Source organism: Microtus pennsylvanicus, chromosome 7 (genome assembly GCF_037038515.1).
Source record: "Microtus pennsylvanicus isolate mMicPen1 chromosome 7, mMicPen1.hap1, whole genome shotgun sequence".
Lineage (NCBI taxonomy): Eukaryota > Metazoa > Chordata > Mammalia > Rodentia > Cricetidae > Microtus > Microtus pennsylvanicus.
Window position 1 is genome coordinate 8580086 of NC_134585.1, and position 25064 is coordinate 8605149.

The window sequence follows — 25064 nt, forward strand, 5'->3', positions numbered from 1 at the left end:
TGGTGTCTGTGTGCTCAAGGGCTCAGGTGGGTCCCTGTGTGTCTGTCCTTGTCCCTGTCTGCTGGCCCAGGATGGTGTGTCGGGGCTGTGCTTCTGTACCCCTGGGAGTGCTATGCTTAAGCTCAGTGTGCAGGCCTTCTTAGTAGGGGAGGGGCTAAAGACCTGAGATGAGAATTTCCCAGTTCAGTAGATGTGTGGAGACGGGTCACATACACATCTGTTGCCTTGTGAAGCAAAACTGAGAAGCATATAATTACATTCACATAGGACAAGTTTATTAGTAGTGATTCTGCCAGTTGCTCCATCTTCCTCCACATCTACCAAAAGCAAAAGGTGTAGCTGGGTGGCCGGCTGTCTCTGGCCACTAGCATGGTGTCAACAGACCTTAGTGACTATTGTTACAGTAAGTTCTTTGTGCTGTCCCTTATATGCATGGAAATGAATTTCATAGGCTGAACCTAGGACTTAAAAATGGCACCCACCTCTGTGTGAGAATGCTTGGGCATATCTGTGTTGGCTGCAGAATGGTCCCCTCCAACTCAAGATGCCCAGGAAGGGCAGAGGAGAGCGTAGTTGCCATCCCTGGTGGGGTGGTCAGGGCAAAATTCATCTTCCTGAATATTGGTTAGCAGGCATTCCTGGAGATTCAGTGCCTGGGAAACCAGGTATTGGGCCTCTCTAGCCATTTGGGAGTGAAGTTCTGAGCTCTAAGGATTGGTGCCTGGTAAGGCCTACTCAAGAGACAGCAGCGTGTCTGTCCCTTCACTGTGACAACAGGTGCTCTTTCCATAAGCAAACCTAATGTATCGGGAGCCAGCAGTGGGACATGATCCCTAGGTTACATTTGGTAAAATGCACATCTGGATGGATTACAGGAGGCAGCTGTCCAGCTCTGTCTGTCATCTCTGCTCTTGGGACCCTAAGGTGATTGGTTAGCAATGTCCTCACGTGATTCCTGGATTCCTGGGACTCAGAATGAATGCCAGGCAGCCGTCACCCTGCCCAGTTTCTCCAGTCCATGTTTGCCTGCAGCCGAGAAGGTACTGCATTTCCTTTCTGTGTGAGGCCCTGAGCTGGGACAGCTCCATCCCAGCCCAGACACACAACAGACACGAAATAAGCCTCTACATGTGGCTGTGACATTAATGGTGTATTCCTTGTTCCTTCCTGGCTGTGATGTTCACCTCGGAGCTCTGCTCTGACCTCTCAAGGGCAGTTGTGGCCTAGGCCCTTTGAGGCATGCCCAGAGCCCCAACTTCTTTATCCACAGCCCTGGGATTCCCAGCTGAGCCCTGGGTAGAGGGTCCTAGTGTCTGTGCTGCTGAAAAGTGGGGTACCCTGTGTAGTGTTAGCAGCTAGACCCCATGACAGGATCTGTGTCAGCAGGCATGGACTTGTTCCTGTTTTCAACTCAGCTGAGTTTGGCCATCCCAAACAACCACAGAGCTGGGGCCAAGTCACATGTCCATCCCAGGCTCCTGGCACTTTCTTTTGGCTCCTCTGGCCTGGCTCCCCAGTGCCCCTCCCCACCTCCCATGCCCTAGAGAGATGTAGGTGGCGAGGCATTGGGTAATGCTTGTCAGTGAAAAGGCTTCTGGTGACCAACAACTCCGTATCAGGACTCTAGACGTCACTTTCTGCTCAGTGGAGCATGTCCTTCTAATCGCAGCAATCTGTGGCCATTAGCTCCCGCCCGCCAGGGCCTAGCTTACCTGGCTCACTGCTTGGGGCCCTTTTCCTGGCACAGCCTTTTTCCCCAGTGGCGCTGAAAGGTCTTGTGCTGGTCTCAGAGGCACAAAGAGCTGAGTTTGTCCTTGAGTCAGGGTGCTAGCTAATTTGTAACTTGTTTCTTCTCAGCTCTCCTTGCCCTCCATCACTACAGAGTTCAGAGTTAGCTGTCCTATGTTAACTTTCCTTCCAAAGCGGAGCCCTGCTTTCCCCGAAAATGCTCGGAGTGTGTTCTGCTAGCTCAGTCTCCTCACTGCCCATGCTCTAGAGGACTGGCAGCAGACTGATTCGGGAGCCAGAGGTTCTTCTGTCTTCCCTGTACAGCTGCCAGTCTCAGCTCCAGACAGAAGGGGCCTGGCAGAACGGCCAGGTGCCAGGATTGAGCCTTGCTAGAGACACTCAAAAATCAGGCCTGAGAGTGTTTCTGTGACATTTGGAGAAGATTACATGTGGATCGGCTGCTGGATGGTGTGAGGGGGGAGCCATTTCATCCCCACATACTCACGGTGTTGTGGTTGTGAACAGTGCTGTTAAGAGAGCCAGGCCGGGGTATGGGCGTCAGGTAGTGCAGGGTTTGAAAGGAGCCCCCAGAGGGCTCAGGAGAGAACACACGTATGTGTGTGTGTGCACCAGACATTTGGCAAATGCTAAATTTGCCTGGCAGTGTTGGCGCACGTCTTTAATCCCAGCACTCTGGAACTAGAGGCAGGTGGATCTCTATGAGTTCCAGGCCAGCCTGGTCTACAAGAGCAAGTTCCAGGACTGGCTCCAAAGCTACTGAGAAACCCTGTCTCGAAAAACCAGAAAAAAAGAAAAAAGAACAAGGCAAATCTAGAAAATCTAGATACTCTTAGCCAGATGTTTATTGCTATAGCTTCAACTCTTCAGAGTTGTTCATAAGAAAGCTGGAGAGCCAGGGGTGTTGCCTTACACCTGTAATCCCAGGATCTGGAAGACTGAGCCAGGAAAACGAGGAGATCAAGGCCAACCTTGGCTCCATAGCCAGTGTGAAGTCAGCCTAGGGTACCTGAGCGAGGCTGTCTCGGAGGTACTGCATGTGGTGTGAAGTCAGCACTCTTTTGGTTTTGAAACCATGCTTGCTGTTTCCCTTTGATTTATTGATTAATATTAGGCTCTCCGGCTCCCCCGGAGAGACCCAGCTTAGCCATGCTCTTTGATGAGTCACTAGGGGCCATAATCCTGGAGTTGGCTTGAATTCCTGGGGAAGTTTCTACATAGCTCTTGCTTTTCCTCCTTGAGGGAAATTGCATCACCTAAGCCCTGTATGCCACATTCACGGCCATGTCTTTCTCTTCTAGGCCCTGCAGGTCGGACACCCTTGAGGACAGCCATCACCTGGCCCTACTACCCCGTGCCTTGGTAAGTGAAGACAGTGTAGTGGGTTTCATGAGTTTGTTCCTGCAAGTCTGTGTGTTTGTCGTGGGCAGAGCCTGGGTGTGAGTCCCCTGAGTGACATGGCCAGCTCCAGTTAGTGGAAGACCATCAGCCTTTGACCCCAAAGTGCCCACAAATTAGATAGGGTTAGTGGGCCCACCAGAGCCCTGGGCATGGCCAGGTCTTAATACTCGTGCTGATTTTGACCAGCAGTACATGCTTCAATGTGCTCTATGGTCTACAGCTGTTTATCACTTGTCTGAGGAAGAAGCTGTGAAGGGCGAGGATGCTGGGCTGAGGTGGCTGCCAGGAGGCTCTCGCATGGCATCTCCTGGGCAGAATGGCTCCAGTAGCCCACCGGTCTCCTTGAGACTAGCTGACAGCCATCTGATAGCCAAGACCTGAGCATATGACCTGGGGGTCAGAGTTGCTTTCTGGAGGAAACAGGGTGGGTGCACCTCCTTCCGGAGGTCACAGGGACTGGTTTTGGTGGAAAACTGCCCTCCATAGCTGGGTCAGTCAGGAAGTGGGTTCTGTGCCACCAGACCTGAGAGCAAGAGCCCAGCACTCTGTGTGACTGGGAGACATCACTCCCTGCTCCTGTGCCCTCTTCCTTTGGAGCTTCGTGTCATCCCCAGGGCCTGTTAGTGAAGGAGCTCGAGCCACAGACTCATCCTCAGTGGTCAAACCTGAATCAGGTGGCCGCCTGCTTTTCCTCCATGATCCAGGAGATATCTTCAGAACGGGTGCTGCTCGTGCAGCTGATTCCTTGGTCCAGACTGCAAGTTCATGGTTTAGGTCAGAGTTCCAGTTCTTAGAAGGCAGTGGGCAGGTAGTTTAACTTTCTGGGCCAAATTGTGGCCAAGGGTATGCTGAAACCCACTCTTTTATTTCCAACAACAACAAGCACATTTGTCTAAGTAGGAGCCGGGTCTTTGTGATAACACACAGCTGCCAGTACTCGAGAGGCTGTGGCAGGAGCAGCATGGATCTGGGCCTGTGAGGCTACAGAGTGGGACCCTGGCTTAAGCCCTCCCTCCCCCCAAATATAATTAGAACTACTGCAACCAAATTCTAGTCCCATACCTTTTCTGTTTATAGCTATGATCTCCTGAAAATAATTTCTAACCTCTCCTTTGTGCCCAAATCGAATGCTGGTCAGACAGGTGCCCACAGTAGCTCGGACTGGCTGGCGCTCTGGGCAGCCCTGGGCAGCCCCTCCAGCTTCATATACACATATGCACATATATTCCTGCTGTTTCTGCAAAGTAAACATTCCGCTTATACAGAGCCACATGGTTGTGGACCAGGACTTCTCACCAAAGGCATACAGATAACTCCAGTCAGGTCCCACCCAGACCAGTTGAGGGTGGGACGGCAGGCTGCCCAGATGGGCCCGTGCTGGTGCTGTGACCCCTCTGAGTCTGGGGACGGGGGCAGAGTCTGGCATAGTTGTGTAGAAAGTCAGTTGTGAGAGGCGCTGGGTATCCCTCACCATGGGACAGGGACTCTGGTTCTGTCACATCTGAGGGCTGGGAAATGAGTTGGGAGAAGAGCCTCAGGCTGAGAACATTGCTGCTTCTCAAGTTGGATCTATAGCACAGTATCCGCGGTCAGCTCAATGTCCACAATGCACAGACCCCCAACTCTGAGTAAGAGCCAGGACAGGAACAGTCAGATGGCTGGGGCTTCATCCGTCCCCACTACCCATCACCATACTGAAATTTATGGCAACACATTTGTTTCCTACAACTGGTGTCTCTTGAAAGCTGTGCAAGGGCCAGTGACATCTCGTCAATGAGTCAAGGCACTTCCTGTAAAGCCTGACGACCTGAGTTTGATACAGGAAACTACATGGTGGAAGGAAAGAACCGACTCCTGGATGTTGTCCTTTGACCTCCACATGCATGCTGTGACAGGCAACACCAAATAAATGCATGTAAAATAATTAAAGAATTAAACAAACAAAGCTGTTCAGATAGCTAGTAAACACCCAAAGGGTGCATGCTCCAGGGACAGAGCCAGGGTGGGTGCTGGGATACCTGACATTCAGAGAGTCTTGGTGTGGGAGGAAGTTCTTTGAAGATCCGGGCCTCAGCGAGACTCTTCAGGGAGTGCTGGAGCCTTTACCTAACAGTGCAAAGTAATTGGCCAAAGGGGATTTGGTGCCAAGCTGAATTAGCAGTTGGGAGGGGGTGGGGGACAGGAGGTGGTGTGTGTGTGGTTACTCAGAGACACACACACAGGACTCCAGGAAGTGCAGCCTGTCCCTAGCAGAGCCTTTCTGAGTCTATACCAGGGACAGTTACTTCCCAGCAAGGCCTAGCCATTAAGCTCAGGCTGTTTCCAGTCAGGTTGGGAAGGGGGCAGAAATCTCCAGAGGAGTGGAGCTTTCCAGAGGGGCTCTTCCTTGTGTCTCTTGGTGCAATAGGGAACAATTCTCATTTAAGCACTGCAGCCCAGGTGTGTTGCCCTTGTGACAAAGGTTGCAAGAAGGGAGCAGGTGCTGGGTGGATGCCGGAGGCCCAATGTTCCCTCCAGAAGCAGAAAAGGGGAGTTTACTAAAGGCTGAGACCCCCCCACCCCAACCATTGTACAGCTCCTGCATCTTGCTGTGCTGGGCAGGGATTATCTTTGTGTTCCCAAGGGTTGTGTGAGTGGAGCGCAAAGGGCACAGATGTCGCTGTCTAGTAATGGTAGACATCCTGCAAAGGGAAGTGCTTTTCCTGAAAGGAGAGATGAGTCTTATCAGTGCTGACTGAGTGGGCAGACTGACGCTGTGCAGACACAAAAGGTAGAAGCCTGATGTGTAAGCCAGTTAACTTTCTTCTCCACACTTAAGTTTTAATTATAGAAGTAGCATATGCTTGTAAAAATTGAACCAGGACCAAATATAATAAATAAAGCTATGTTCCTTACTCCATCTCGAAGCTCACTCTTCTGGGAGGATCCACAAGCCCGGAGTGGCTTGTAATTTATCTTCCAGAACTCACAAAAAGCTCCTAAGAACATACAAAGGGGCTAGGGCTATGCTGTTTGAGCACTAACCCAGCATGGATGAAGCCCTGGGCTTGATTCCCCAGCACTGCATAAAGCAGGCATGATGACCATGCCTGTAATCACAGTGCTCAGGATGCAGAGGCAGGGGTCAGGAGTTCAAGGTCATCCTCTGCTACACAGCAAGTTTGAGAACAGCCTGGACTTGGCCTAGGTTGTACCTTGCTTCAAACAAGCAAACAAAAATTAAAACAAACAAATAAACAAACCAGGAAATAGTTCTCACCTGAAGCTATGTGGGGCAGCCGCCAGAGCTGGTTTAACTTTCAGTGTGCACAGACCCGCCTCCTTTTAAAAAGCCCTTCTTGTTTCACTAATGTCCTAACGTGTACACACTCTCACCAATGCCTGTTCCTGTGAACATACTCATGCACATAGCTGTGCGTTTCAGCCCCTGTGATGGCTCTGGGGTAGTTAACCCATGCCTGTGTTTAGAAAGCAGTGGAGAGCTGGCACACACTCATCTTCCCGTGATGGCCAACTGGGGCCAGCATCCACCTGTCCAGATAACTTGACAGCCCTGGGCCTCACTGCCCTGCAGGCTGCCCCAGTAGGGCTGTCTCCGTGGAAGTGAACTTTGCCTTCCCTGTAACGCAGAACTGCCTCTCTGCATCTGTCCCCCCAGCTGAATGGAACCCTGAGGAGATGGGTTGTGTTCACGGGAGCATGGCATTCCACACCGAAGCCTTGTGGGATGCACTGTCTCTTAGACTGGCGTTGAGAACATCTCAGGTTTCCTGAGACAGTCCTGTCACCCACCAACACTGAAAACTCATGTATTTTCTTCCTCTGACCTCTGTTTAAGATGAGCTCTAGTATCCCCCTGCCTCAGCGTCCTGGATGCTGAGGCTTCAGGCAAGTGTAACCCTACCAGTTCTAACTTCCTGTCCTTCCTCACACAATGGCTGTGGATGGGCTCCAGAGCATGAGCCACAATGATATGAGTGCCTTCAGCACTCTTGGGTTGACTTCAGACCTGCTCTTCCTAACGTCTCATAATACTATCCTGTTATTTCTCTCCCTTTATCTTTTATTGTCAATAGTCACATTGATTGACTTTCTGTGGTTCACCTTCCTGTGTCCTGGACAAAGCAGCTTTGATGGCATTTGGGTTTGTTGCATAAGTCCGGGCTAATCTGCAGGCTGTCTTATCTACTCGAGTGAGATGGGCCTTTTCAAAGAGCCCCTCTCGTTCCTGGAACTTCCTGCATCTCCTGTTAGTAACGTGCTGGTTGGAGCAAGGTGCCAGAGCAGAAGTGTCAGCTCAGGTAACTTACTATAATGCATACATCGAATATCATAAATTGACTCCTGCATGACTGTCTAATCAGGAAGTACGTTTGAGCTTTGTTAGGCAGCAGTCCAGTGTTCACACCAAAGAAATGCTGTAAGCCCATTGGATTTCCTCAGAGCTAAATGTTATGGGCTGTGGCCTTGGAGCGTTGCCTGCTCTGCCAGCTAAACTCCTGGAAGGGACTTCATTCTCGTATTCCTGCGAGCTCAGGCCTGGGCCTCTTGATGGAAGAGCTTTTGTTGGGGAGTTAGATCTGTCATTCTTCTCAACCAGGCTAAGTCCATTTGGCAGTGTTAGGAATTGGTTTTATTTGGCACTCTAGGAGGCACTGGGATCCTGGCCTCCTATGGGTGGAGCCAAGGATGCAGCTAACCACCTATATAACACACGTGCAACCAGCCTTGCCATGGGGGTTGACCCCTCCCAAAGGTTGGCGTGCAATACTGGGAATCCTGTTCTTGAGACTGTTCATGAGTGTGTGGCACACAGGTGCAGGACAGCCCCACCAGAGCAGGCATGGGAAGGGGAAAAGGTGCCAACCTGTGTGTTTATAAAGAGAAACTCTTTTCTGAGTGAGCAAGGGTAGCTGTTCCTTCGATGTCTGAGCTAATGCTGCTGCTGTCTCTGCTTCTGCCTTCGCCCTGACTGTTTCTTTGCTGCTGATGTAAATAAATGAATGAGGAAAGTAGGGCCCCACAGCTGTGGGCCTGAGATAGGCCTCTCAGCTCTGGGCAGGGGCGGGGCTGAACCTGTGGCACCGAGAATAGTGACAGGCTGCCATTCAGGTCCCATGTCCCACTGGCCTCACTCTGTGGAGTGTCTTTTTCTGCTTCTAAGAAGTGGCGTTCAGATATACCAGCAGACTCAGGAAATCGCCTAAGAAGTGGCGTTTAGATATACCAGCAGACTCAGGAAATCGCCTGTCTAAGAAGTGGCATTTAGATATACCAGCGGACTCAGGAAATCGCCTGTCTAAGAAGTGGCATTTAGATATACCAGCGGACTCAGGAAATCGCCTGTCTACGAAGTGGCATTCAGATATACCAGCGGACTCATGAAATCGCCTGTCTCATGACATCTGCTATTGGGACCTCTTGCAGACATTTTTGTTCTAGTAAAAGAAGACTAGGGAACTGGAGAAATGGCTCAGTGGTTAAGAATACTTGTTGCTCTTGCAGAGGACTTGGGTTTAGTTCCCAGCACCTACATGGTGGCTCACAACCACCAGTAACTCCAGTCCCATGGGATATGATACCCTATTCTGGCTTCTGTGGGCATTGCATGTACATGGTATACATATACAGATACAAAGAAACACACATAAAATACAAATTAATAAATCCTTTAAAATTTTTATTTATTCTTCTCTCATATAATACATCCTAACTGCAGCTTTCTCTCCCTCCACTCCTCCTAGTCCCTCCCCACTACCCCTCTCTCTTAGTCCCCCTTGGTTCCCCCCAAGAAAAAAGAAGGCCTCCCAGAAACATCAACCAAACGGGCATAACAAGATAAAATAAGATCAGGCACAAACCCTCACATCAAGGTTGGGTGAAGCAATCCAATAAGAAGAAAAGGATCTCAAGAATAGGCAAAAGAGTCAGTCACCCCCATTCCTACTGTCAGGAGTCCCCCCAAAACACCAAGCCCACAACCATAACATATATGCAGAGAACATAGCGTAGATCTATGTAGGCTCTATGACTGCTGTTTCAGTCTCTGTGAGTTCCCATGAGGCCTACTTAGTTGATTCCACGGACCATGCTCTCCCAGTGGGCTCCACCTGGGCTCTCTCCCCACCTGATGTTCCCTGCATCTGTTCCCATCAGCTGCCAGAGGCAACCTCTCTGATGATGACTGATCTATGATTACAGCAGAACATCATTAGCAATCATTTCATTGATTTATTATTATTATTTCCATAATTGTGTTTGGTTCTACCATAAGTCTCTAGCCTATCCAGCCTCAGATTCCTGGTCATCCAGGCAGCGTTGGGTATGGGCTCCCTCTTGTGGCATGGGCCTCACATCAGATCCGTCATTGGTTGGCCACGCCCACAGCTTCTGTGCCATCATTGCCTCAGCACATCTTGCAGGCAGGACGGAATATAGGTAGAAGCTTTCTTTCTTTTTTTTTTTTTTTTTTTTTTTTTTGGTTTTTCGAGACAGGTTTGGAGCCTGTCCTGGAACTAGCTCTTGTAGACCAGGCTGGTCTTGAACTCAGAGATCCTCCTGCCTCTGCCTCCCAAGTGCTGGGATTAAAGGCGTGCGCCACCCACCACCGCCCAGCTAGGTAGAAGCTTTCTTGACTGGGTTGATGTCCCAGCCTCACCACTGGAAGCCTTGCCTGTTTACAGAAGGTGGATGGTTCAGGCTCTGTATCCCCCATCACTAGGAGTCCTCTCTAGGGTCACCCTCGTATATTCCAGGGAGTTTCCACTGCACTAGGTCTTCACATCAACCCCCCCCCCCGCCAATGCCCTCCAGTTCCAGTCATCTTCTCCGGCACTCTCCCCCTCCAGTCCCCTCCTCACCGCCACCAGTCCACTCACAAAACACTCACAAAATCTACTCTCTGTCCCCCTCCCCGGGAGCCTGTCTTGTTGCTTAGCCTCTCTGGGTCTTACTGAGCTGCTAATATCAATATCCACTTCTAAGTGAGTAGATACCATGTTTGTCTTTGTCTTTCGGGTCTGGATTACTTCACTTGGGATAATTTTTTTCTAGTTCCTTCCGTTTGCCTGCGAATTTCATGATGTCATTTTTTTTAACAGCTGAGTAGTACTCCATTGTGTAAATGTACCACATTTTCTTCAGCCAATTTTTGGTGTGTTTTTTTGAGACAGAGTTTCTTTGTAGCTTTGTAGCCCAGGCTGGCCTTGAACTCACAGATCCGCCTGCCTCTGTCTCCCGAGTGCTGGGATTAAAGGCGCGCTCCACCACCGCCCAGCTTCTTCATCCATTCTTTAGTTGAGGAACATTTAGGTTGTTTCCAGTTCTTGACTATAGGAATAAAGCCACTGTGAACATAGTTGAGCAAGTGTCCTTGTGGTAGGATGGGTATATGCCCAAGAGTGGTATAGCTAAATCTTGAGGTAGATCGATTCCCAATTTTCTGAGAAATCATTGTATTAATTTCCTCAATTGTAGCTGTATAAGTTTTTATTCCCACCAGCCATGGAGGAATGTTCCCTTTCTCCACAGCCTCACCAACATGAGCTGTCTGTCACTTGTGTTATTGACCTTAGCTGTTCTGACAAATGTAAGATAGAATCTTGAAGTAGTTTTGATTTATAGTTCCCTAATAGCTAAGGATGTTAAACATTTAGTGTTTCTCAGCCATTCGAGATTCCTCTATTGAAAATTCTCTAATTAGATCTGTACTTCATTTTAAAAATTTGATTATTTGGTTTGTAGATGTCTAGTTTCTTAAGTTCTTTATATATTTTGGATAATAACCCTTTATCAGATGTGGAGCTGGTGAAGATCCTTTCTCATTCTATAGGCTGCCGTGTTGTTGCCGTGATGGTGGTGGTGTTTTTCTTTCAAAAGCTTTCCAGTTTCATGAGGTCCCATCTAGTAGTTGTTGATGCCAGTGCCTGTGCTATCGGTGTTGTGTTCAGGAAGCTGTCTCCTGTGCCAGTGCGTTCAAGGATGTTCCCCACTTTCTCTCCTCTCAGGCTCAGCGTGTTATGTCAGTTCTCTTATCGTGGTCTCCCTGGCCGCCAGCCCCAGCCCAAGGCTGTAGTGGCTGGCTCACCTAAGCCCTCATTACCATGTCATGGCGTGACTGAAAGAGCTGGTTAGGAACTTCTAAACCATGAGTCCATGTTGTAAGGAGCCCGACTGTCAATGCCAGGCTGGGGACCAAGACCAAGAAGTCTGCCTTGAGGATCAGGATTCTCTTCCGAGAGTGCTCCCTGTGTCAGAGAGGAGTGAGGCTGTGCTGCAGGGACTCGGGTCCTAGCACTGCTTGCTTCCATTTCTGTCTTCACTTGTGATCCAGGGGCACTTGACACTCGCCTTGGCTTTGTTCACTGTAAAACCCTTTTAGTGGCTATCCTGCCTGAAACGGCCAGGCTATTCTGTGCTGTTGAGCCACAGCTTTCCTAGACATGGCTCCCAGACTATGGTCAGGAAGCAAGGAAGAAGGGAGGAATGGGTTTGGGGAGAGGGAGGCTTGAGGAGCCTCTGTCCTTCACTGGGCTGTGGAGAAAGAGACATTTTCTTCTCTCACTACTTCTCTGCCCTCCATCCGGAGCCCCTTCCTCTCTAGCTGTTACTATGCTTCTGATTGAGTGGAATGCGTGTGTTGTCAAACCAGGTTTCATTATGGGCAGTTAGATAAGGACCTTTTCTGGGGGGGCCCATTTTGGGCACTGGAACAGGGGCACATGCGGGTAATTGGTGGGTGTGGACAGAAGGCTGGCTGGGCCACACCCCACTCTGCCTCTGGTCCAAAGACTGGTCTGGTGTGATCCAGGTACAGGACCTGGGTCCTGCTCCTCCCAGTGTGGGAGGGCTGAATGGGGATAAAAGCCTCCTGACACCTCTGGAGCCACCTGCAGCTCTGCTGGTGATCGGCCTGCCTGTACAAGTAAGGGTGACTGTGCTCCAACCCCACCTTGTTGAGGTTAGTGTACCCACATGGTACTGAAGGGGAGTCATAGGGGCATCTCTTAGACCCTGCTGGTCTTAAGTCTACCCCTTGATGGGTGGCCCTCTCCAAATCCCCTACCCCCATCCTGGCTACTAGATGAGGGTCTTCCTCCACTCTGTTTTTCAGACTTGTGGTTCCTCCTGGCCCGAGTTCCAAAGCAGGCCCCTTGAAAACTTGGGTGAGTGACACTTTCTGTGACTAGCCTCTTCAGGTGCATTCTTTGGGATGTCTGCCGCTGCTGCTGCTGCCATGGCAGCAGGACTTCCCTGAGTGCCTCATCTCTGTGCAGACAGATGTCACTGAGTAAAGAAGATAACAGAGCCAGGCTGCCAGCGTGGTGGCCTCCAGCCTTACATAGTTGCTGCGCCTGCACCCTTGGAAGGCAGTGAGGATAAACTGAGGCTTTGAGTTTGACTGTTCCTGGACTGCACAGGGTGGGTGGGACGCAGCATGGCAGCTCCCAGTGTCTTTCTGATACTCACATAGCTGACCTGGCGTTCTGAGTGTATAGGGTGGATGAAACACACCTTTGGGTTAGTGTCCTCCTCCTGGGTTTTTGCGCTGCTTATGGAGAATGTTGTTTCAGCTTCATGTCGCTGCTGTGGTTTGAACTGGTGCTGTGTGCTGCTGATATCGCTCGTCCTGAGGCGCTAATGCCTGCTTGCAGCACTCTCTCGGCTCTGTTCCCATGATTGTGAAATGAGCTCTTGGGTAACCGATCTTTGGGCAACTGGTCTCATGCTTGCAGAAGCACACTGATAGGGTTGTCACTTGCTGTCTTTTGGAGAGCCAGTGTTTCTCTTGGACCACCGTCATCTGGAATGGGCATGAGGGAAGGGGTGTCCATTCAGTGTGGCTAAGATGAGGGCTATGATCTTAGGCCTTGCACTCACTTTCTCCACAGGTGCCTGCATAGGACCCAAAAATTGGAATAAACTCAGACCGGCAGGTCCTTTAGTAAGGTATGTTTTATACAGCAGAATTACTGAGATCTTTAGGAGACAAGGAACTCTGAGCTGTACTAGGGGGCGAGAGTGGGGTAGTCTTAAGGAGACAAGCTCCTACTGCACAGAATGGAGAGACCCTTGGATTCTGTCTGTCCTTGCATGACCAGGTAGGGAGTTGGGAGGGGACCGCGGTACTAAGGGGAGTCAGAACTGCACTGTCTGTCCTTGCATGACCAGGTAGGGAGTTGGGAGGGGACCGCGGGACTAAGGGGAGTCAGACCTGCAGGTGAATCATTTTCCACCCGACCGTGGCTCTCTCAGGCACAGACTTGTCCTGAGAGTGGAGTGTGAGTACACTCCCCTGACTGGTCAGGTGCTCACTCTACCCACAGGGCCACCCACAGCCAGCCAGCCAGCCATCCAGAGGGCTGCAGGTTGGTGTGAGGGGAAAATTAAAAAGATTCTCTTCTGCAAAGGCCCAGCCCCTTTATTGTCATCGGGATGGATCCCTGAGCGCAGCTGCTGCCAAGCCCTATGGACATTTATTAGCATGCCCTCGGTGCACTTGAATTCAAAGATTATGTGCACATAGAGACAGATGAGCAGCAGCTAACACGCTCACTATGAAACTATGAAAATGACAACAGCACGCTATAATAAAAATAATTTAGAACATACATTGTTTACTCTTGGGGTTTTGCATTGCTCTTTTGAATAGTGGAAGCCAAATCATGGTAATGGGTTGCTCGTGTGTGTGTGTGTGTGTGTGTGTTAGAAATTCCACTAGGCGGTCTTTCCCAGAGTTATCCATGACATGACCATTTCATAATCAAGTACCAGGTGGTGATGATTGTCACTCCTCAAGTAATGGTGGGAATGGGTGTGCACAAACATGTCCTGGCCCCCATGGAGCAGGAGTGGCTTGGGTTGGCTTGGGTTCAGACGGCAGAGCTGATTCCCAGTCCCTGCGAGCACAGGGTGCTGGGAGGGGTTGGTGAAGCCATGGCAGAAGGGAACAAGAACAGAGTGTTTCTGGGTTCTTAAAGCTCCACAGCCATCTCAGCAGACTAGAGTGGACATCCAGTGGCCAGAATGCAAGGTGGTTGGGGCAGCCTCACTGCCATCTCCATTAACCTCGGTAGAGTAGGCAGTCGCCGTCTGTCATGCTGGGGTGGGCTCTGGGCTTCTCTGCAACTGTGAGCTGCCCTTCAGCACTATGATTTTGGTTCGTGTGTGTGTGTGTGTGTGTGTGTGTGTGTGTGTGTGTGTGTGTGTTTGGACAGAGTTTTTCTACATATCTCTGGCTGTCCTGGAACTCACTATGTAGGCCAAGTTGCCCGCAAACTCACAAAAATCTGTGAGCTTTCGGCCACCTCTGTCCTGGTGCTGATAGAGGACCTCCGATGCTGAGGGAGGCAGAGGAAGTGGCTGTGGACTTTCACAGGGGCTACACCAAGCTAGGCATGTAGGGTCACTGTTAGGATTCAGACTGGATAAGGTGACTAGAACCCATGACTGGGGTCAAGCTCTGTCCCGTGAAAGTTCTCATGCAGTTCACCGAGCCCTTAGGTATGCGGGCTCAGGTGCTAGAGAGCAAGGAAAAGCAGGAGCCTGTGAGGCAGACGCCTGCTTTCCCTCCTGGTTTTGAGTGAGGAGGGGATAAACACAGTGCCAGATTGGCGGGGCATAAGAACATCAGTGTTTGCTCCTGATTTAGGAAGAATACGGCTCATGTGTCCAGCAAGATGGTTTCCTGGCCCAAACCTGTACCAGGAAAATGCTGCCTTACAGGATGGGCTGACCCATGGAGCGCTGAGGCAGGGGGATCAGAGGCTGTGATCTTCAGGCCAGCCCCTCCCCTGTGTTCCTGGTCTGCCTGCTTGCTGTGTGCTGAGGGGACAGTGAGGGTGGGCAGGAGCCCACAGGGACTGATGAAGGACCAGTGTGCACCCTGAAATGTGATCTCTTTCCCATCATCAGAAAATCAGTGTATTCGGGGGGGGGGATGTTGCAGCCCTGCTCTAGATTAGCAAGTGGGGGTGCCTTGAGGTTGCATCCACATGGGTACTGGGAGGGGGTGGGGATGCTAGAGCCTGTGACAACAGCCTGCATGGAGCGCTACAGACTTGATTTTAAGTAGATGGGTCGGGGGTCCCAACAGGGGTTCCTGCTGTCTTCTGTCCTGGGAAAGTAGAAGAGCCGCCAGAGCCCATGGGTCCAGAGACAGAGCTTGATACTGACTGCTGAAGCATGCTACGTCTGGGATTGGGGACAGGCCTGTGATTGCTCTGAGTGACATGTGATTCCTACCTGTATTTGATATACTCAGGATGTAGTTCATCTTGGGGGACTTGTGGGGAATGGATAGTTTGTGTCCTTCCAAGCATGGCATGAACAGGGACAGAGCTGTGGGGCTGTTTGGAGGCCAGGGCTGGAGCAGGTCAGTTGGGGACAGAGCAGACACACAGGCAAATGGCTCTTCTAGATGCCCAGCAGGGGTCATCAGAACCCCTCTCGCTAGGAACTTGGTGCTGTGCCCAGCTGTACCCAGGCAGTGGCTGCCTCTCCTAAGAGAGCTGTGCTGTGCCTCTTTTCCTATGCCTCCCTCTGCTAAGTGGGAACAGCAGTGCCAGCAGCCAACAGCCAGGCTGTGGAACTCCCTTTCCCTGAACGTGGTTTGGGAAGTGTATGCAGGAGAGTAGAAACGAGGGTTTTGCAAGGGGCAGAAGGCCCAGGCTCTAGCCCTGGTTCCACAGTCTACCCAGAAAAATGAGGGCTGCCAGTGGTCTTAGAGTTGGGGGCCGGTGACTGTTGCATGCTCTGTAAGTGAATGTGACCAACCTCAAGGGCCCACAGCCAGGAACCAGTCTGTTTTGCAGCTTATTTGAGACCAGACTGACTTGGGGACACAGAGAGCTAGTGTCCTCATCTCTGGGTATCTCTTCGTCAGAACATAGCAGCCTCAAGCTTTTCCTTCACAGAGCAACTGGCCCTGAATTTGAAGAACCCAAGCCACCTGTTCACCCTTTCACCCCACCCCCTGGGTGAACAGTGGCCTCTGGCCAGTAGCTGTGCTGGAACAGTGCCACCTTGCTAGCCCTCCCCTCCCCGTAAGCCCTGTATTTTTAGTAGGTGACTTTGTGGAAGTAGGTGACCCGGCACCTTCAGGGAGGCACCAAGCGTATTAAGACTGTTGGTCTAACTGGACAGGAGGGGGTGGTGACAGAAGGGATGACCTCTGCCAAGGTTGCTCTTCCTGTTCAATCTGCCCCCTTCTGTGGCGGTGCTGTCTGTCCTCAGTCACTGTTGTCCAGAGGGCTGCATGTTTCTTTCAGGATTACGTTGTTTCTCCTCTACCCTCTAGTCTTCCCCTAGTGGATTACAAGCTCTATGTTGAAGTCCCATCCCTCCACCGCAGAGCCCCACAGAGCAGGCCCTGTGACTGAAGGTCCCCTGGCCTTCCTATCTCCTTCTCTGATTTGAAGATTATATCAATGATCTTACTTTAATAGAATACAGTAGCCTTTCTCTGCATTGCCTCCTGAGCACAGAATGTCACTGCTCTGAGCTTCAGACTTGCTTGCTCATCATCTTTGTGTCTGAATTCTCAATATCCTTTCCTGTCCCAAGTACTTATGGGAGGCTCCTCTGATTCCCTGCTGTGTTACAGGTGCCCAGGCACCCCAGGCAGTGCCCTTTCTGCCCTGTTGGCTGGTCCCATGTAAACTTGGTCTGTTCAGGGTGGAGTGATGCTGCATAAGGCCTAGGTTTGTCCTGAGGCTCTGTGCCATGTTGAGACATGGGGCCCCATCTTCTTACTTGTTGACTCATAGCTTAGGAGGAAATGGGCCTATGTAAAAGTGTCTCCCTCACTGTGTGGTGGTGGCACATGCTGTTAATCCCAGCACTTGGGAGGCAGGTGAATCTCTGTGAGTTTGAGGCCAGCCTGGTCCACAAAGCTAGTTTCAGGACAGCCAGGGCTGTTACAGAGAAACCCTGTCTCAAAAAACAAAACAAAACAAAAGTCTCCCTCATCTTGCCTTTGGAACATTTTATTTTGGAACCTAAGAAATTTCTCCAGAAGCACCAGTTACCACCCGGCTTCCAGAGGCGAAAGCCAGCAGTCTGACAGGCCCAGCCTGGACCCTGTTGGATCTGTTCATGTAAGGAGGTGGGCCCTTTAGAAATTACACTTTTGTAAATATATTTAAAAAATAGTCCCTCCTTGGCCTCTTGTCTTCCCCCTGCTCTGAAAAGCCAGAAGCAGCAGTTGAATGCAGGTGGCTGGGGACTGTCTTCTGTCAGCTCTCTTGTCCTGCTGGTGAGAAGGTGGGTGGCGGCGTGGGGACTGTGATGTTTTTGAAGGTGAGCACAGGTGGGTGGGGAGGCAGACAGAGACGGTTCTGGCTTTGGTACAGCTTTCCCTGGCTTGTCCCTGTGTGACTCTGCCAAGGTGGCGCAATGAAGCTTTGATTTTCCAGCCAGGTAGTGTGGTCCTTAGGTGTTGTAGTAATCCCAGCATGTAGGAATCTAGGCAAAAGAGTCCAGAGTATGCTGATTAGATAGACTCAAAAAAAGGAAAGATGGGCAAGGTTTCCTATGTGTTGAGCAAGGCGGTGACCTTCGAGAGCTAAATGCTCCTTCCTGTACCCTCACTGCTGCCCTGTGGGGTCGTGCTCCTGCCTTGGCCAGCAGCTCTGTCATATTATGTCTCCTTGTGCCATCAGGAAGAGCAGTACCCACTGCCAGGGCGTGTGAACAGTGCAGGAAGTGACTCTCAGGGGTGCCATGAACCTGTCTCCAGGGACAAGCTGGTGACAGGTAGTGCCATTTGAGTGCTTAGCACAGAAACCTTGATGTGCAGAGGCGGCCCTATGTGGGGGTGGGGGCGGTAGTTGGTGCCTGTATGGGCATCACTCCTCCCCCAGAGCCACCAGGAGGGCTTAGAGCTGAGATGTACATGGTGCTTGTGTCCAGAAGCCATGTCACATGGCTCTAACCTTGTTTTTAGTTAGGGAGATGCCTTTGAGATACTCCAGAAACAGCGTGGGCAGTCCACTGGTGACTGAGGGGGGGCGCTTCCTGGCATAGAAGCCTCTTTCCTTTTCCAGAGGTTATGATGCTCCCGTGGCAAGATACACAACTGAGAGGTGACAGAAATTCAGTGGTGATGTAGGCTTGGGTACAGGCCACTTCCTATGGGTTGTTGCAAGGTCAGAACCCTTTTGTCTGAATCACTTATTTTTGAGTTCCCCTCTAGGGCCAGTTTGGTATCAGATGTCCCAGGAGGGTCAGCCACACATAGCGTGATGTCCCCATGCTACAGCCAACACATTACAGGGGAGGGAAAGCCGGACTGGGACCAGGCACACCCACCCTTCACAGATACAGTCCAGGGTGTCTCTCATCTTCTTTTGCCTACCTTTAAGAATGCCTTGGGGTGATTACCAACTGCCCAGACGGCACCTGGAGAGAATGTTTCCAAATACGTCCAGCACCCTGGAGACAGGGCCCCAGACTCCTGGGCTCATACCATGGCCTGTTTACTCTTTGTTTGGTCTACATAGTAACTCCATTCCCCACGTGTCCCCATGTTGTTAGAAGGGCGTTTTACCAGCTGCGTCCCCGAGATCCCCAGCTGCTTTGCTCCTAGATTCTCTGCCGTCACTGCAGCACGGAGCCTTGCCACGGGTGGGATTCTGTCTTTATTCTGCATGCGCTTGCTCATGTAAAGACGGGGAGGGCAGATTGGGCTGAGAAGCCGGACAGCAGTCACTTTCTACAGGCGTCTGTCCAGTGAATGGGTCCCTACAGAGCCTAGCTGAGGGTGGGACACAAGCCCTCCACCCTGTGGGCAGATGAGGCCCAGGAGGGAGCCCCACCCAGCACCAGCAGCAACTCTGGCTCCTTCCTGGAACTGCTAGAAACAGCTGCCAGTCCAGAGGCAGAGCTGGAGGGATGGGCGTGGTGAGAACCAGGGAAGCGTGGGCTGGACAGGTGAGCACTGTGGTTCTGATGCCTCCCTGGCCTCCTGACTTGCAGCAAACTTGGTAAGCTGGTGAAAGGGTGACCTGGGCCCATTGACTGAGTAAGCAGAGCCAGGTGGTGGGCAGAGGTGCCGGGCTGCCTGGACATGGTGTTTCCCCAGCTCTCAGAGCCTAGCATGGAGAGGGGGCACCTGGCATCGTACTGTAGTTAAGCTGGGGTGCTTTCTTCAGACTTAGAGCATCAAGAGGGCAGGATGTCTGAGGAGGCCAAAGCATGTCATCTCTTTACAAGTGTCTGGACAGTGCTGTCAGTCACTGTGGTTGTCACGGTGCCACACAGCTCCACCACATCTCCAGTCTGCCTGAAGCTTAGAACCACGGTCCTCAGCAGCTCTACCCTGTGCCTCTGGGTAAGAGTGTGCAGAATGTCTTTTCTGCCTGACTGTTCTTGACATAATGCTCTTTATTTCATCCACACTGATGCAGATATTAAGACTTGTTTTATGTGTTTTATGACTGGATAATATTACATTGTGTGCTGCACTAATTCTACTGCCCATTCATCCACTGATGGATAAGATAGCTCTGGTTTCTTAACTTCCATAGTGTTGTACCATAACGGCTATACTGATATGCAATGGCCCCTCCTCTCCACGCCCTTGCCAACACTGGTCCTGATGACGGCTACTTTAGGTTTTGATTGGCACCATACCACTGAATACTGCTCACAGCATCTCTTGACCATCAGCATGTTGTCTTTAGAAAAAAAACCTGTTCCCTGTGGCTTGGTTGTGAACTGAGCCCCTTGTTGGACACTGGTCTCTGTACAGACACTTGTCCTGTTGCTGAGACGAAAGCCATGTAAGGACCGAAGCATTTGCTTGGGTTCACAGTCGGGAGGCACAGCCCATCTTGGCAGGGGAGACGTGGTGCCGGAGTGTGAGGAGGCAGCTGGCCACAGTGTTCCCAGGTCAGGAGCAGACGGAGCAGTGCTGGTGCTCAGCTCCCTGTTTCCTGCTTACTTCGTCTGGGGTCCTAGCCCACATTAGGGTCAGTCTTTCTGCCTTGATTACCCTAACTTATATAATCCTTAAGGGGCATGTCCAGAGGCTAACCTAGTTCCTCTTAATCCTCCTCCTCCCTACCCCTGTCTGTCTGTCTGTGTCTTCATCTCTACCCCATTGTGTGTGTGTAAGAGGAAGCAGGTGCTTTTGTGTCCGAGGTTTTCACCCTCCACCTTGTCTGAGGCTGAGTTTCTGTTGTTCATTGCTGTATACTCCAGGCTGACTGACACACTTCTCGGAGACTCCTGTCTTCACGCCCCTCTCCCAGAAGAAACACTGGGGTTACCTCCAGCCACCACGTCTAGCCTTATGTGGGTTCTTGGGATTTAAACTCAGGTCCCCATAAAGCAAGTGTTTTATACACTGTGCCACCTCCTAGCCCTACTCTTCCAGGCAGCCTAGAGGCTTGTCTTTTTGGTGACTGCGGATCCTGTCAAACTGCCAGTCAGTATGAAGCATCACAGGACTGTACAGCTGTTTGACTGGCAGGCGTCCCAAGTCTGTGGCCACCTCCTCAAGCTGTTTTTGTGTTCTTTGCTCTGCAGAAACCTTAGTTTGATGTAGTCCTTTCTGTCTGCTTTTGCTTTTACCATGTGTTCTTTTGAGTCTTGGCCTAGCCCTACAGAGAGAAAGGTTTAGCCACAGTGTTGGTGTCCCCCTAACAGCTAGCCACTTTGGCCTTTGTTATGTCCAGCAAATGCTAGGTGCTATTTTTTTTAACCATTCCTTCCAGTGTCTTTACAGCCTAACCCTGAGTAGAGAGGAGGCCAAGGCCGGGTCCCCAGAGCCCCAGGGTAGTAGATAAGCACAGCACCAAGAGTTGAGCTGGAAAGCTCACAGATGGAGCATTTCTCATGGCTGAGGGGAGGGGCTGGGAGCATCATAGGCTGCAGTGGCAAGGGCGCCTGTACCTGCTGGGAGGAGCTGGCACTGACTGTGGGAAGGGCCGTTACCCTTGGGTGTTTACACTTATCATTTGGTCTGTGCCATGGGGCACAGGTGAGCCAGCCTAGAGTAGACCCAAAGCCTGATAGGAGGCTGAGTGCTTACACTCCACCAGAAGAAATGAACGTGCAGGAATACTTTGGCCAAGCTTTGGCCGCACACAGGAGGTCTCCATCCCGAGGGCATCCTAAGGACAGGTCTGATGCACTGGAAAGGGATTGAGACAGAGGACTAGGAGGTGAGGTGACGGAGTCATGGAATCTCTGCAGGTTCCCTGAGTGGTATGTATTACCAAGACCAGTTTAGCAAGTTACGTCTGTGCGGGCAGCAAAGAGGACCCTGTGGACAGGAGACTGGCTTACTTCCTCTATCTATTTCTTTATTTATAACAGGTGTTTATTTACTATGGCCATGGCACAAATGTGGAAGTCAGAGGTAACCTTCAGGAGTTGGTTCTCTCCATCATGTAGGTTCTGGGAATTGAACTCAGGTTGTCAGGCTTGGTGCCTTAACCTGATGAACCATCTTCCTGGTCCTGGTCCAGTTTAAAAAGTTCTAGTCTTGCCGGGCATGGTTGTGTGCACATTTTAATTCCAGCAATGAGGAAGGCAGATCTCTGGGTAGTTTGAGGCCAACATGGTCTACATAGTGAGTTGTTTTAGGACATCCGTTTCTTCAGGTTCTGGGGATGTGAGGCAGAAACACCGCTGCGAGGAAGCACCTCCAGGAATCAGGAGCTTCATCAAAACCTTGTCAGTCCTGATGTGAGCCATGTCTTCCTTAAGGAAAACGGGCAGGCGAATCACAGAAGGCCATGGGTTGCCTGGTACCTGTCCCTAAGTGCCTCCTCCAAGGCATGTTTAGGAGTAAATGCTCTCTTTACATGCTGTGTTTGCTTTAAGAGAAGGGGGCTTATCTCCCAAATCCGAGGACAGTGAGTGCTCGGGTGTGGACCCTGTTGACTTGTGCTTCTCCCAGTGGTGTCTGTAGCTGACCCCCATCCTTTGAGCCAATAGGCCCATTGGACAGGGTGGTGGCGCTTCAGCTGGAAAAGCAGCTTCTGCTGTAAGATGGATGTTGAGGGTATGTCTGAGCTCGGGCATGTTTCTCACTGCAGGCTGGCCCTTTGTTGCTGACATGTCCCCTGCTTTGGCAATCCCACCATGATATAGACATGGGAGTATCTTTCTGTACCCTGGCACTGGAGCAGATGCCCTGTTAGATTCTGGGCATCTATGAACTACCTTGAAGGCCACCCCTAGTAGCTAGCTTAGAGCAGTCCTGGTTCCCCCCAGAGCTGGACCTCCCGGCCTCGCGGGTGATACGATGCTCAGCCGGGCCTTGTTGAAAGCAAGTGTGAGGTCAGTGTTGCACAATCAGCTGTCACTTCTGCCTTGAATTCGTGCAAAAGTGACCCCCTGAGGCTGTGTAAACATGTCAGTCTGCAGAAGGTATGAGGTCCTCCCAGTGGGAGCCACACAGGTGGTACTCTTGCTACTGCCAGGTGGAAAAGCCTGGCTCCACCTGCCCTGCCCCTGCTAACAGGATTGAGTGAACCCTTCCTTCATTACACAGTGTCCGTGTCTCACCAGAGAAGGGTTCTGTACCACTGCTCTTGGGAAGGAAGTTCCTGAGGCAAGGAGAAGGGATCCCTGAATTTTCTAATGTTCTGTTTTCTCCAGATGTCAACCCCAGTTCTATAAATAGTCATGAGGGATTCGGGTAAGGAGGGCACCCGATGTCCATCTTCCAGGTGGCTGATTGCGCTTGTCATTATAGATCACTCTGCGGTCAAGGTGACAAATGTCTGTTACCTATCATCTGCTAAGGGCCAGTGAGAGACACAGGGACTTTTAGTGGGTTGGTGCTGGTCTCTGCAGTTGTCAGCCACCTGAAGACTTGTGTTGGGGAAGAATGCCACCAGACTCCAGGACAACACATCACTACAGCTCTTTCACCAGGGTGGCCCTGAGAAAGCTGAATGGGATATCCCAGCCTGTGCTGGGGGCTCTGACCACAGCCCCTCAGGGCTCAGTGCTCAGAATGGGTGCCGATGTCTTAGCAGCAGGTGACTTATGCATAAGGCCAAGACAAGCCACGGCCTGCAGCCAGGTAGTGAGCACCTGAGAGGGGATTGTGGGAGACCTATGGTGTGCAGTGCCTCCGGGACCCTAAAAGATAAAACACTAATGGGAGCCCTGACCAAGCACTGCCCTAAGGAGCTGAGCCTGCTATCCTCATATGGGTGAGCTACTGAGCCATCTGTGAGGGATGGGCCCCGGAGTGATTCTCTGGCCACTGGGTCATTTTTTTCTTACTAGTTCAGCATCTTTTGGTTCAGCTTTTACACTCTTTTCTTAGATCCAGAAATCTTGGTCTGGAAGCCTCAGATCACAGGATACTGAGTATTGCAGTGTCCATACAGTGTGCCTAGGCTGTGGGCACAGGGCACTGAGATCGCAGCTTCCATACAGTGTGCCTAGGCTGTGGGCACAGGGCACTGAGATTGCAGCATCCAAACAGTGTGTCCAGGCTATGGGCTGATTTATTTTACAGTGCGTCAGACACAGGAAGCCAAAGGACTGTGTCTGGGGCACAGAATTGAGGATTCTGGGACTTGACCAGCCTCCTGTTTGGACCTGGAACCTTTGGCCGCTGGGAAAGGAACCTATAGTGTTCTCAGAGTCCAGCCCTGGGGCCAGTGCTGGTCAGGGCCCAGTGACCTATGCCATTCTTACTTAGCTCCTGGTAAAAGCCGCTTATTGGATTAGTGTGTGCCCAACAGTAGAGCCTGCAGCAGTAGCCCAGAAAAGAGGCTGCCCTGTCTCTGGCTGTGAGAGTGCTGTCCCTCTCTCTAGTTGTCACCGTGCCTTCCTGATGTGAACAGTATAGGCGCAGTCACCAGCTCTTTCCTTGGCCTGCGCCCTAATCTGCCAGAGACCTGTGCTCACAGCCAGGCTTCTCCTCACCACCTCTGAGAAGTTTACAAGACAGAGGGTAGCGATGTTGACCAGCTCCTCAACCTGCCTCTTCTCTGGGGTCTGCGTCGCACTGCTGGCTGTGGCCCTGGCCTATTACTTCTACTGGTGAGGGAGGTCTGGCGTAGGCCGTGTGGGCATTGTGGTCTGAGTGATGCAGGTGTGTGATGGGCTGTAGACTGGGAGGGTACAGGTATGGGTTATGTGGGTGTGGGCAGTGTCGGGCAGTATGAGTGTTGACACTGTGGGTACGGATGGTACAGAGTGCACAGCGCAGGTTTGAGCATTGTGTGCAGATGGTGCAGGTGTCAGTGCTACAGTGGGACTCTGGGTGGCTGCTTTTGTCTCTGCTCTCCTAACTCAGGATCTGCTTTACCCCTTGGCTTCCACCCTGGGGCTCTAAGAGCTGGGATGGGGCCAAGGGACTGGAGGTCATCTGACCTTCCAGGTCCTAAATCATCTGGAAGTTGTTCAGAGGTGTCACCTGTGTCCTGGGGAGGCACAGATGCTGGATTCTTTTGAGCTGGAGTTAGTACCAGCCCTCCAAAGGTCCTGTACCTTAGTCCATGCTTGGTTGAGCACAAGTCACCGTGGTCTGAAGGGATCCCTCTGATGGATCGGATGACACTGCCTCTTTCTGATGATAACAGGGTCTGTAGATGGAGCAGTGGGCAGAGGCCATCAAACCTGACCTAGGACCTGTGGCTTATATAAAGACAGTTGATGCTGTTTACAGAGGCCCATATGGGCCCCACAGAGAAAACCAATGTGGACCCCGAGGGAGGTGCTAGCCCCAGTGAAGAAGAATGCTTCTGTTTCTTACTAAGGAACTTAGGGCACTGTATGAGTCAGGGGCAGTAGCTGGTAAGGAATTCCCAGATCTGTGTTGCATGCTGGACCCAGAGTTGAGAAGACCCTGAGTCTGACAGCCCCTTAGCTCCAGGGTGGCCTTGGCTGGTTCCTTCATAGAGAAGGCTGTGGGTACCTGTGTGGACGGACCTGTCTCCTGC

The 25064-nt window shown here is 51.3% G+C and overlaps 1 protein-coding gene across 7 annotated transcripts in view; it reads left to right on the forward strand.

The window, feature by feature from the left end:
* The window catches only part of Agpat3 (1-acylglycerol-3-phosphate O-acyltransferase 3), a 73428-nt gene that overhangs the window by 16285 nt on the left and 32079 nt on the right, over positions 1-25064 (forward strand). For 4 of the 7 annotated variants that reach the window (XM_075979804.1, XM_075979806.1, XM_075979802.1 and 1 more), the window contains one exon: positions 3048-3108. The gene's annotated coding sequence lies outside the window, so the exon portion shown is untranslated. Of the gene's footprint in view, positions 1-897; positions 1041-3047; positions 3109-12259; positions 12312-13037; positions 13096-25064 lie in introns of those variants that run through there. The other 3 variants (XM_075979808.1, XM_075979805.1, XM_075979807.1) reach the window with 3 other exon arrangements.